The sequence below is a fragment of the Ascidiella aspersa genome, chromosome 6 (genome assembly GCF_963924565.1).
Source record: "Ascidiella aspersa chromosome 6, kaAscAspe10.2, whole genome shotgun sequence".
Taxonomy (NCBI): domain Eukaryota; kingdom Metazoa; phylum Chordata; class Ascidiacea; order Phlebobranchia; family Ascidiidae; genus Ascidiella; species Ascidiella aspersa.
Window position 1 is genome coordinate 9,889,297 of NC_139452.1, and position 14,608 is coordinate 9,903,904.

General features: G+C 36.8%; 1 pseudogene; it reads right to left on the reverse strand.

Moving 5' to 3' along the window:
* Nucleotides 1-12,958: 12,958 nt before the first annotated feature.
* Nucleotides 12,959-13,582, reverse strand: LOC146139606 (catechol O-methyltransferase pseudogene; annotated as a pseudogene).
* Between the last annotated feature and the right edge of the window lie 1,026 nt (nt 13,583-14,608).

The following is a 14,608-nucleotide window of genomic DNA, read 5'->3' on the forward strand; positions in this document are numbered from 1 at the left end:
TCAAGATGGCCGCGATCGGTTATGAATATTTATATCGGGTATCGGCGCTATCAAATACTTTCCCCCCTTAAACTAATAGCAAGTTTTATATCACTGGAAAGGTATTTTCTCGCGCAACCCGAATTCGTTAGTTAAAACAATGGATCAAGCTTTTTTTCCTTGTTTTATTGCAAATATTAATTAAGAATATGAATATTTTTTTTAATTTTTATAATTTTTTATTAAATTTATAATGTATAGGCAATTCTTAGTATTGTGGTATAATTTTTTTGTTAATTTTTGTCGTAAATATGTTTATTTTGGCCTTTGTATTTCTTTGTGCTGTGTAGCTTCTGGTGGCCAACCAGTAGATGTGTTGGGGTCTACTAAGCGGGGTTAATAATTTTTTTATGAAATAACTCGACCGCCAATAATAGTACTAAATTGACTCGCCACCAGGCACCACAGTCGTAGTACTTTAGGCTAAATGACAACACAATTTCCGTTTTCCCAACACATCTACTTGTCAGCATATTAACTGATCGTGTTTCGTGAATTGTCCACAATTCCCGTTTTTCGTTGCGTCCCAGAACCGCTTTGTTATAAAATTTAATTACCGCTAGCTGGAATGCGTTATTTAAACGCTGGCATTTTAAGCCAAAATCAGTAGTTGTCTAAACCAGTGGTTTTTAAACTTTTTTAGTTTTGTTCACCCCTAGCATCTATCTCCAGATTTCATTCACCCTTGTCTTATAATATGATAAAACTATCTCGTCTATATATAATAGCACAAAATGACTTAGTTTGTTTCAATTTTTGTTAAGATCAACTTAAGCTAAGTTTTACCATTGTATATCTACAATTTCTCGAGTCTAAAAATATAAGGCTACCAAAACACAAAACAAAAAGTGCAAACCAACAAGCTAAAAAAAAACACCAAAAACAACAGTTCAGTAGTCGATTTACTGCAGAGCTATCATCCATTTCTGACGGTTCACCCTTATTCACCCCTTTTGGTTGGTTCAACCCTGCAAAAATTTGATTCACCCTGGGGTGAACCATTTACCAGTTGGTCTAAACCATCACAAAATTTTAATTTGTTTCAACAGTAAATTGCATTCAATACTATGATTGTTTTTGCCGCTAGTTTTGCAAACGCGGCTTCACTTTGCATAAAGATAACCACATTTCATGCTTTACTTTCAAGCAATTACGATGTTACGTTTTCAATGTTACTCTTATTGCGCTGAATCCAGGTTCACAAAGCTATTTGGTTGAAAACTGAATGAGTATTTCAATAATATAATTAAAATTAGGTAAAGTGGGGTACGTGATGGATTGCAGCAAATTGACTAAGCAGCTCTTAGAGCTAAAAAACTGCAATTTTATGTAGAAGAAACGAAAGCTTGTTTCACCTACGCACTCACTCACGTTTATTGGTGTGACGTCATCGTAAAGAAAACGAAATAAATATTCCGTACTAAAACCGTAAGAATATAATGAGTTATGGCCACCCTACAAAAAATTTAGGCGACGTTGGAAACCACTGGTCTAAACTGTTCAGTGTTCACTAGTGGAGTCCAGATCGTTTACGTCAAGGGTCGGCAACCTTTTTCTAGTCGCGGGCCAAAACCAAAGTCAGAAAGGTCTCTTCGGGCCGCACAAAATGATAATTAAGAATTGTGTTATTAAAATGTTAGAACAACTGTGAATAAGGCGGGCCTTGGATATTTTTCGCACTTAAAACGTGTTTAATTTGATTTACAGAGGCAGCAAAGCGTTGACGCAAAGCGGATGAAAAGTGTAATAAAACTACTTTGAGGGACGCGATAACATTTAATGTTAATCTAGCTCTGTGTTTGTTAACTGTTTCAAGTCAAGGCGCACCTGGCGAGCGAAGCGAGCGCGAATTTTTTTGGTATACCGGTATTTCTTTTACATTTTTTGCAAGTTTTTATTACATTGCCGAAAATAGAAAAGATGTTAAAAAAGATATATCCAATATATTTTAATACTTTTTCCCATTTTGCGAAACGCACTTGCAGCCTTTCACGGCGCAACGATAAAAATTCGCTGATCTAGTTGAAAAGGCACCATCATACGTAAACAAACCGGACGTGTAGCCTAATGAACATTCGCGCGAAGCGCGAAATTTTTTCGCAATTACGTAGTTAAAATAGTCAAAAAGTATGTTAAATAGACTCGTGTCTAATTTGTCAAAGAGGCGGCGGGCCGGATGAATTACATCGGTGGGCCGGATCCGGCCCGCGGGCCGTAGGTTGCCCACCCCTGGTTTACGTTATGGAGGTAAATTTATTCTACTTATCATAAGTACCTTTATGTACCGTTTCTCGTTTGTTTATTTGTAATAAATATTCTTTCATTGTGGCTCGCACTCACGTCTCAAATACCTATCGGCACCCTTGAGCATTAGAAATGGCACACCAAGGCACCGCGGCACACCGGTTGGAAATTATTGAGTTATTGTGATAACGTGTTTGTATTTTTCCACATTTCGCATGCGTTAGATAACCGGTCTGGTAAAACAAATTGATACAAGCTGTTAGCCTACGGACTAATACACTTACTATAACTACACTAGTTGTGCTGGTTGAATTTATCAAGGTTTATAGTTTTTTCGTTCTATTCCTATTAATGTTGCTCGAAGAACGCTAAATAGACATCCGACACATACCCGACCAGATCGTTTGCGATCGACATATTGGCCAACCCTGCATCAATATGTAAATTTGATACCTACGCGCGAACATTTACGTAGTCAAACTAATTCAAAAATATATTTTGGGAAGGAAATGTTGTCGGGCAATCTTCAATCCACGTTGATATTGACTTATGTGAACATAAGTTAGCCTTAATTGCTGAATCGACCATCGCGATAACGTTATTTGGTATGGAGTCTTGAAGCTATTTTTATGACCAAAATATGGACAACCTGTATCACATGATCACACTAAAATTTTGATTGCTTTTGCTGTTCAACACTTAGCTCATTCATTCATTTCATTAGTTGGAAGTTTATTTGAATAAGAAGAACACTAAAGAAACAGGCAATGAGGTACAACAAAAAATGCAAAGACAAAATAAGGGAGTGTTATATGGTAAGTTGAATATTCCCTTATTCACTTTAAAGTATTAAATTTGTTATTAGGAAGGCGATTATTTTTTGGCTTGTCAAAAAAAGTCAAAATTTACACGATACATATTTAGTCAAAATGGAATAAAAATGCACATAAATCGTTTGCAAAATTGAAAAAAAAAACTATAGTCAGCTTTTTGAAATTAGTCGTGCAGTTTTTTTTTAGATTTATCGTTCAATTTGATCAAAAAAAATTAGTATTGATTTATATTCAAAGTCATTTTAACCATATTATATCTTCATTAGAGCAATATACTTTATAACAAACGTGTGATTAACAACGCCTAGGTTATTTAAATCAATGTAATTCTAAAAGGTCAAAATTTTGTCACAATAAATTAATTTTAGGTCAAAATTTTAATTTTTCAGGCCAAAATTTTTTAATCTTTAGGTCAAAAAATATTCGGCTTAGTTATTAGGTACGACACAATTATTGAGATTATATTAATAAAGTGACAGGTGTTCAGTGAATGATTGAATAGGGTAAAACGCATTTTTTAATAAATATATTAAAAACAAATTGGAATGGCATGAATAGTAAATTCATTAATAAGATCTGTAGAAGCCATTTTGTCATATTGTGTTTACACAGAGAATTTTTGTTTTAATCGATGTGTCGTAACGGAAAATTTTCAGTAAAAATCTATGGCCTAAATTCTTTGTAACCATATTCTAATGTTTACGTTACTCCTTGCAGCCAATGTGCAAACGATAAGCGGAAAGTTTTCGGTAAAATTCCGTTACGTAGATTTCTTGCAACCACATAATATTTGCAGCGAATTTGCAAAATTCAAATTGTTGACACCAATTTTTATGCGTCAAGTTATTTACATCCGTTTTTTTTGTATATGTTTCAAAACACCGCGGTCTGAACATTAGTCGGTTTCCCCGGTTGTGTGATTTTTAAACTGTTGACATTTTAACTGCAGACAGAGGCTGTTTCGCAATCGCATTTTGACGTAAAATTTGTATGTTTCGCGTCAGAAATAAGTGTGAAAAAGGTTTAAACCACGCCTTGTTATCACGTGATATTTTGTTAAGTATTATAAGAATTAATGACGTAAATCTTTCTTTATCGCAGAAATTTTCTTAACTGATTCTCGTCTATAAATAGCGTGTTCAATCAATATAAAATGGCTTATATAGCTACTACTCAGACAGCAAACTCGAGTGCTTTTGTGACTGAACCAGATAGAGGCTACTCACCCGAACCGCAGCAAGCGGACAGAACAGGGTTTGTACGCCAAGAACCAGAGTTCTCGCCAATCAGTTCTGCAAGCTCAGATTCAAGCAGAAATTCTCCTGCCCAGAAGCGAAAATACAATTGAGCAAGCCATCTCGAGGTCCAAGAACTCCACCTTTGATTAGACGAATTTCAGGATCCAGATCGCCCATAAGATCTAGATCACCATCAAGCAGAAGATCACAATCAAGCAGAAGATCACCACCAATAAGAAGATATCCATCGGAAAGAAGAAACAATTACAGAAGAAATAGCCACGAACGTTCCCCGGAATCCGAAGATTCTTACGAACTGTATCTCCCGCCAGCTCCAAGACCTTCGTGGCGAATCCACGTCCCGTTTAGTGCATGGAACATCAAGAGAGCAAATTGCTTCCGATCGGCTACTTGAAAATCAGGAATCTTGCCCTTTTGTCGATTCTTATTTCAAAGCTCGTGCAGTAACTACCCAACAAATCAGACTTCAAAACGGATCTTTTGAGGCCATTATCAAGAGGACGGCCTTTGACCATTTTGCTATTCCTAGCATCAGAGAATTCCGGCATATCAGCAATATAGACAATCTTGGAATTGTGGCTGTGCATTCTCTGCAAGCCAACAACGAACCAGGAGACGTGTTCGTGTGGCGATCAAGTCATACTCCAACATCTATTGAAGGCAAGGTCTTAACAGAGACGTTCTTGGCATTAAGAATATTCCTTAGTGTTCCATTACGTCTTGTAACAAGTCTTGTTTCTTCAAATTGGTGCCCCGAGTGAGGAACGAACCACCTGCAAACTACTTTCCCAAGAAGCCGGACGACGAACTCTATTTTCCCGCATATATCTTATGGACAAGAAAATATGTGCCTAAATCTGTATGGACCACCTACAAACGGCCGCCTAAAAACTGTCATGTTTGGAACTTGCAAGAAGCTAGCTTTAGAAGAAATTAATCTCATCGAAAGATACGTGAAGAGACGCTCCATAGCGTCAGCAAAGCATTTGCTTGGAATTCGAAACACGAAATACAAACAAGCGTTGCCGATAAAGACATCACCACTGTTTGGAATCATGGAAAACGAAACGGAATTATGGATTTCACAATAACTGATTCTGCCTAGTTTATCAGGTGAAAATCTATTATACTTTTAATATATATATATATAATTATTAAAATACCGACCGAAAGGTCTGTAGTGTCCAAATTTTGCCCGCGTCAAAGCACGCGTAGCGGAAATACTTCGTAAAAGCATAGTGATGTCATTCACAAGCGAAAAATATGCTTCAACTCGTGTAAGTCTACAAACACGACTTTAGGGATAAAACCCTACTCGCGTTCGTAATGTGTTAAATGTTTTATGTAAATATTTTCAATGCATCGCTTGCCTTCGTGCTTTTCAAATGCAACCCCAATTAAATAGGCGTAAATCAAACAACTTCCGTAACGGCACTCTACGTGGAAACTGAACTCGTTTCCAACCGCATTTTCCCTTCCTAAAACAAACAGCGTTTCTATAAACGGATTCGCATCTACTTATAAAACGCAAGCCAGTCAAAATGACTAATTTTAAGTGTACACTTCTATACGTCTAATATATTATATCTCATGAACCATTTTGTGAAACTCACTCGCAAAAGCTTACTATTTTAACACGGATTGCCAGTACGCGTTAAGACACTTGACCCTACCTAAAAAGTAGCTTGTTCATCTGTAAACTTACGCCCAAGGCGTGCCTGGCTTACAAGGCTTAGTTGCCAGGCACGCCTTGGGCGTAAGTTTACAGATGAACAAGCTACTTTTTAGGTAGGGTCAAGTGTCTTAACGCGTACTGGCAATCCGTGTTAAAATAGTAAGCTTTTGCGAGTGAGTTTCACAAAATGGTTCATGAGATATAATATATTAGACGTATAGAAGTGTACACTTAAAATTAGTCATTTTGACTGGCTTGCGTTTTATAAGTAGATGCGAATCCGTTTATAGAAACGCTGTTTGTTTTACGTAGGGTAAATGCTTTAAGTGCGGAGGCAAATGAGAGACCCTCCATGTTAATTGGCCGTTTGTTAGCTCTCTGCCCATTAGACCCAGAGGCAGATGCGACGGCTAAAGCAATATTGCACAGTAGATTTATAGATTTATTACCAGAAATAATTAGACCAACAATACAGGCCCAAAAAGGTAAGACCCTTCGTGTTTTAGGAAAATATGCAGATGAATTTCATGACATTACTAAAAAAACTAGTAGCGCTATTAGAAGGATTGAAGAACCCGACACCATCGCTTCATTAACCGCTAAAGTAAATGAATTAATGACTGCCCAGCGTGCATCCACGAGTAACAAAACTAGCCATGTACATCAGAATAATTATCGTCAGCCGTGGAAACTTAATAACACGTTTAATAGCCCGCGAAAACCCGAAAATTCATATTATCAAACAGCAAGGCATTACCCGATGCGGAGTCAACGATACGGCGACGCGCGGCCTAATACAAATTATAGTAGCAGGGGGGCGCAAAGAGATTACGGCGCGGGATTCCAAAGGTCGAACTTTCCCCATAGACCACAACAAAATAAAGACATATGTTATTATCATGATTTATTTGGAGATAAAGCAAAACGCTGTGAACAGCCATGTAATTATGGCAGACCAAATGTAAACCATTTAAGAAAAGGTAACCAGCAATATGTGGCCTTAGAATCTAATGAAACCTTACCGTATGTTTTAGATAGGATCTCAAATCAAATATACTTGGTTGATAGTGGCGCCATAGAGAGTTTTATACCAAAAACCTATGCCGATACCACAGAAGTTCCCTCCCGTTTTAGCACAGCAAGTGGCAGTCACATAAAAAGTTACGGTAAGAAACAAATTAATATTGATATAGGTTTTGGCGCCATGGAAGGAAATTTCAATATATGTGAAGTTAAAACGCCAATATTAGGTTATGACTTCCTTAGAGAACATGAATTAGTTTTGCACTCAGCAAGCAACCTTTTAGAGTGCGCCAAATCACAAACGCAGTTAAAGGTCGTACATCATGTTAAACGTACTGATGGCAACGAAATCCCGGTTGAAATACAATACGAAAACTTAATAAAAGAGTTTCCAGACCTCACTTCCCCAGTAGACTTCCACGCCGAAGTCAAACATAATTTCGTGCAATACCTCCCTACAAAACCTGGGAGACCACCCTCAGCTCGCGCGCATAGAGTTCACCCAGTACTGCCTAGTGCGGAGAGGCTTTTACAGCTTTTACTAAAAGAGCAAAATTGACTGTTCATGTATCTGAACTAAAGGAAAGAATTGGACCTGAATGGCCTCACGAAGACAGGCCATCTCAAATCTTGTAGGAGTGTGGTCGATTCATCTTGGCAATTATATAAATGAAGACTCATTAAACCGGACCCACACCTCCTCAAATTGATGCCCGAGTGAGGAACGAACCACCTGCAAACTACTTTCCCAAGAAGCCGGACGACGAACTCTATTTTCCCGCATATATCTTATGGACAAGAAAATATGTGCCTAAATCTGTATGGACCACCTACAAACGGCCGCCTAAAAACTGTCATGTTTGGAACTTGCAAGAAGCCAGCTTTAGAAGAAATTAATCTCATCGAAAGATACGTGAAGAGACGCTCCATAGCGTCAGCAAAGCATTTGCTTGGAATTCGAAACACGAAATACAAACAAGCGTTGCCGATAAAGACATCACCACTGTTTGGAATCATGGAAAACGAAACGGAATTATGGATTTCACAATAACTGATTCTGCCTAGTTTATCAGGTGAAAATCTATTATACTTTTAATATATATATATATAATTATTAAAATACCGACCGAAAGGTCTGTAGTGTCCAAATTTTGCCCGCGTCAAAGCACGCGTAGCGGAAATACTTCGTAAAAGCATAGTGATGTCATTCACAAGCGAAAAATATGCTTCAACTCGTGTAAGTCTACAAACACGACTTTAGGGATAAAACCCTACTCGCGTTCGTAATGTGTTAAATGTTTTATGTAAATATTTTCAATGCATCGCTTGCCTTCGTGCTTTTCAAATGCAACCCCAATTAAATAGGCGTAAATCAAACAACTTCCGTAACGGCACTCTACGTGGAAACTGAACTCGTTTCCAACCGCATTTTCCCTTCCTAAAACAAACAGCGTTTCTATAAACGGATTCGCATCTACTTATAAAACGCAAGCCAGTCAAAATGACTAATTTTAAGTGTACACTTCTATACGTCTAATATATTATATCTCATGAACCATTTTGTGAAACTCACTCGCAAAAGCTTACTATTTTAACACGGATTGCCAGTACGCGTTAAGACACTTGACCCTACCTAAAAAGTAGCTTGTTCATCTGTAAACTTACGCCCAAGGCGTGCCTGGCTTACAAGGCTTAGTTGCCACTCGATCGCTTTTGAATATGTTGGTAAGCTAGCAACCGACAAAACCCATTAGCGGTGTTTCCGTAAGTTATCGCTTTTCAACGCCGGTACTTAATCCCTCCAAGCGAAATGTAAAGCAAAAATTCTACGTTTCCAGATAAATTTTACTTATCTTTTCAAAAGAATACATAGCATACGCATAAGTTCTCAGCGAGTGCTATATATGTATTCCGCAAGTTACCAATGATACTCGGTAACGTCAAATATCCTATAGCTTGCTAGGTCACGAGTTTTCATCGCTAACGTGTTGTTGCTACGTTGACCCTAAATATATCATGGTGGTTAATTCTACCATTTCCACGATAAGAAAATCCCCTTATCCGACCAAGACCTATATGCGTTCGCAATTACAAAATAGCTGGATAGAATTTCCAACAACGCCTGTCCTACTTCACAAACCCTAGAGTTGCCACGCCAAAATGAAGTTATGATAAACTTCGACTAGCCAGTCGAATGACGATAACCAATTTCAATGAAAATGCACGTTGCTCGCGAAATGCCCCACAAATGTTCACTTGTTGCAAAATTGTTATAACTATAATCATTGTATGTATCGCTTTTGAAGCGAAGAAATGTAAAAATGTTACCATTATGTATAAGTTACTCTATGTATCGCGTATAATGTAAATTAAATAATCATGTAATCGCTATAAAGTATATGTCATTGTATGAATCGCAAAGAATATAAATTTGAATGAATATATTGCAATAATTAATTGTCTCAAACTTTAAGTGTAACCTGTCGCGCCTATATATATATAAGTATAAAAAATATGTGTGTCTATAACCAAAATGTTAATAACTTAAGTTTGAAGTGTTGCAATAAAAATGTTCAAGACATACGAACACACATCTGCCGAAAAATATTTCGCATTTTTCAGAATACAAAAGCACGTTGGACAGCGAAAGGTCACAGCACAGCGCAGCGCACAATGAATGGCTTTCCGGTGACGTCAAAATTACAACGCACCAAACAGGGAGTTTCCCCTGCTGCCGCACAGATCGCCTGAAAAGCTCAATCCACAGCAATGCAATGGTGTGTCAAGCACACAACAATTTCGAGCAACTCAGCGAACGCTGACATCAAAGTCCTCGGTTGCTAATTCAGGCACCAAAGAGAAAACTTTCTCGAGGAATCAGGAATCTGACTAAAACAATTGCGCAAATGCGTTATGTGATCGAACAATTTTCGCGTCCACGTGTCCACACACATTTCACAAACAAATAACCAGCTTTTAATATGCAAGCTGTTCCAAAATCTAGCGTGGGAATATTTGTAGAAGCCATTTTGTCATATTGTGTTTACACAGAGAATTTTTGTTTTAATCGATGTGTCGTAACGGAAAATTTTCAGTAAAAATCTATGGCCTAAATTCTTTGTAACCATATTCTAATGTTTACGTTACTCCTTGCAGCCAATGTGCAAACGATAAGCGGAAAGTTTTCGGTAAAATTCCGTTACGTAGATTTCTTGCAACCACATAATATTTGCAGCGAATTTGCAAAATTCAAATTGTTGACACCAATTTTTATGCGTCAAGTTATTTACATCCGTTTTTTTGTATATGTTTCAAAACACCGCGGTCTGAACATTAGTCGGTTTCCCCGGTTGTGTGATTTTTAAACTGTTGACATTTTAACTGCAGACAGAGGCTGTTTCGCAATCGCATTTTGACGTAAAATTTGTATGTTTCGCGTCAGAAATAAGTGTGAAAAAGGTTTAAACCACGCCTTGTTATCACGTGATATTTTGTTAAGTATTATAAGAATTAATGACGTAAATCTTTCTTTATCGCAGAAATTTTCTTAACTGATTCTCGTCTATAAATAGCGTGTTCAATCAATATAAAATGGCTTATATAGCTACTACTCAGACAGCAAACTCGAGTGCTTTTGTGACTGAACCAGATAGAGGCTACTCACCCGAACCGCAGCAAGCGGACAGAACAGGGTTTGTACGCCAAGAACCAGAGTTCTCGCCAATCAGTTCTGCAAGCTCAGATTCAAGCAGAAATTCTCCTGCCCAGAAGCGAAAATACAATTGAGCAAGCCATCTCGAGGTCCAAGAACTCCACCTTTGATTAGACGAATTTCAGGATCCAGATCGCCCATAAGATCTAGATCACCATCAAGCAGAAGATCACAATCAAGCAGAAGATCACCACCAATAAGAAGATATCCATCGGAAAGAAGAAACAATTACAGAAGAAATAGCCACGAACGTTCCCCGGAATCCGAAGATTCTTACGAACTGTATCTCCCGCCAGCTCCAAGACCTTCGTGGCGAATCCACGTCCCGTTTAGTGCAGGCACATCAAGAGAGCAAATTGCTTCCGATCGGCTACTTGAAAATCAGGAATCTTGCCCTTTTGTCGATTCTTATTTCAAAGCTCGTGCAGTAACTACCCAACAAATCAGACTTCAAAACGGATCTTTTGAGGCCATTATCAAGAGGACGGCCTTTGACCATTTTGCTATTCCTAGCATCAGAGAATTCCGGCATATCAGCAATATAGACAATCTTGGAATTGTGGCTGTGCATTCTCTGCAAGCCAACAACGAACCAGGAGACGTGTTCGTGTGGCGATCAAGTCATACTCCAACATCTATTGAAGGCAAGGTCTTAACAGAGACGTTCTTGGCATTAAGAATATTCCTTAGTGTTCCATTACGTCTTGTAACAAGTCTTGTTTCTTCAGATCACTGTATATATATAATTTCTTTTGTACTTTTAATAGATATTTACAAAACCAAACTAAAAATTTACAAAACCAAATTAACTTTTAATCATGAGTAAAAAAAATTATATTTTTTAAATAAAAACAAATGAAAATCGAACATAGGACTGTGATCATTAGTATTGTTCATAGAATACATTTTCTGTTACCATATTTTTTTGTAAAGAAAAGCAAAAATCATTTTGTTTTCAGTCGTACTAACCCTAAAAAAATCAACAAATACATACCCCAAAACTTTTCTTGTTTCTGCTAGCAAAAACAGATATGGGCCGAAAATTCCTAGCATTTTTACCATGAAAAAATGTTTGCTAACCGATACAATTTAAGTAACGATCTTTAGGTAAAACTAAGCATAAATACTAATTACCTAACAAAATATATTATTTTGAGCGCTTATTGGAATAAAACTAGCTAAATAATGGCCCAACTTTCGAAACTCTGACTAATAATTATTGCATCCCATCTGTTATAAGTAATGCTTAATGTGCTTCTCAGTCACATCATTTGAAGATGATACAAGCTCGTATGGAAACGTCTTAATCAAGATGCTGTCGATCTACTCAACCTTTTTGACTTTGCAATTTATTATCAAATTAACTACACGTATGAAATTGAGAAACGAGTACTGTTTACGAGATATTGCTACCACTTGATAGGTATATAGATATACAGCGCTTATATGATGACACCAAATTTAATTTATGATTTTCATTCACTAATTAAAGGTCCTTAACATCAAAGAATATCTCCCAACATAAAAACATTCAGTCTTTGAGGCCAACCGTCCCTTTTAAAAAGTAAAAGTTGTACCTTCTTAAAAAATATACGGCACAGACAAAAGAAACTGAACCCCAGCAACCCAACCCCCAGAAAAATATCTCTTACACCCGCTGGAAAAATAATTTATGTTAAAAAAGTTTGCTCGACAACCCTAACGACCCAAAATAAAAAGTAAAATGTATTAATAGCAGCCCAACCGCCCATCTAAAAAATTAAAATAATCAAATCGTGAAAGGCATCAATAGAAGTGTGTGGGAAGGTGGGTTGGAGTCGGTAAAAGCCATTTTGGGTGACCAAAGAAAGACAATCAGGATTTTTTAGTCATATACCGTTTTTTTTGATAAATACAAAAATCGGTTTGAAACATACCAAAGCAATCAAAAAAAGAATAAAGTTCGGATTTTCGGCCCATATAATAAAAAAGAAGATACATAAAAAAAAAACTTGTTCTCAGTAAGCAAAGGTACCACATAAAAAATTATATATAAAAGAAAAAAAAACATATTGCATAACTGTTTGGACAGGATTTTTATTAAATTGTTAAATAGTTTTTGTTGTATATATTCATTCAACTTCCGTACAAATTTAGGTTGGTTTAAAACACAAAAGTTTTATTTGTTAGTATTCTACAGTTTATCATAACCTTTATACACAGACTTTTCCAAAGCATCTTCCCTATCAGAATACTCTAGCTTGGAAGGATAATTGGTGCATTCAAATTGGGGGTGCTGCCGGACATATTCAAGGTAATCTGGGCTTCCAGCATGAAGCAAGTTAAGATTTTCAATGAGAATAAGATCTGGCTTATAATATTGTTTCCAATGATCTAAAAAGACGAAGTCAAAACCTTGACCACAAAGTTGCTCACGCACTTTAGGCAGTACTTCTGATGCCGCTCCTTCAAGTAAAGTAATATTGTCTTTTATTCCGGCGAAAGAAAACATTTCTTTGCAAACTGCAGCATAGGCTTGGTCAACCTCAATTGTGTAAAGCTTGCCAGTTTTATCCATTGCCCTAGCAATTCTAAGGGCACTGTAACCTGCATATGCACCCAGCTCCAAGGCAACTCTCGGTTTGCATTCTTTGATGATGTCATCCATGATTTTTCCTTTTATATCACCAACATTTATTGCTCGTTCAAAATTGTGGCAGTAGTAGTCAATGGTGTTGATAACACTTGTGACATCTCCTTGCTGTGCATTTTCTTTCACATACTTCAAAATCCTCTGCGGTATTGTTTCCTCTGTCATGTTATGCTATTGTATAACCAAACCTTAAATTTAAAGAACAACTATACTGCAACAAACGCTCAACAAAGTTGGTTTCTTATTTCCTTGTGATTAACCCATTACAATTTATGTCAAGCTGCTGGACTAATATGTTGATAATAATTGATACGTGAAAACAAATATAAGAAATTTGCAAAAATTTGCAGCCTTGTCTACTTAATAACAGTTTCTAACCTTGTTAAATATTTCCTTAAAACGTAAACTTGTCCGGCATAATATCACTATTGTCCACGACTGTTAATGACATGACTCAGCTAGTTTTCGGTTAGCTCCCCGTAAGTTTGAATAGTGATCATTGTTTACCTAACTGGGCTTACAAGCGTTCAGCTAAACCTGTGGCCAGCTTAGCATGCTCATTTTTCGGCATCAAAAATGTATTGTCACTGATTGAATTCATCGCAACTGTATTGTTGGTATTCCTCGTTTTGTTTATTTTGTATCTCGGGATGCACTGGTTTAAGGTGTAATTGCAATTAGGCTACGTAGAAAAGTACTTAACTAGTAGGACTTAATACACACCACGTGTCTATTGATTTTTATCTAATGAAGGGTGACTATGACAAAGCAAAAACTATCTACTTATATTAAAATACAGTTTTTTAGTTAGGCAAACACAACTATTACGTTGGATACAGCTAGCGTTCGTGCTTTATGAAAAACAGTAATTTTAATTTTTCGAATACCATAAAAAAATTGTCTTAACTACGGATTTAGTTGGTCGCTGAAAATTAAAAACATAGAACGAAATGTTTTTTGGGCGTTTACGTGTAGCCTATTATTCCCTATTGTAAGACAGCAAATGCGCTGGACGTCCCTTTACTCATAAAAAACTTGTTAGTACACAATATAACTGTTTTGCCTCGTGGATGAACCATGGCTATAAAAGATAAATGTAGCAATTAACGAGCAACCAAAAACGGATGTTACTAATTCATCAGATAGTTAAATAATGTAAAAATATATTTTAAAATGTCATAACAGTTTTAC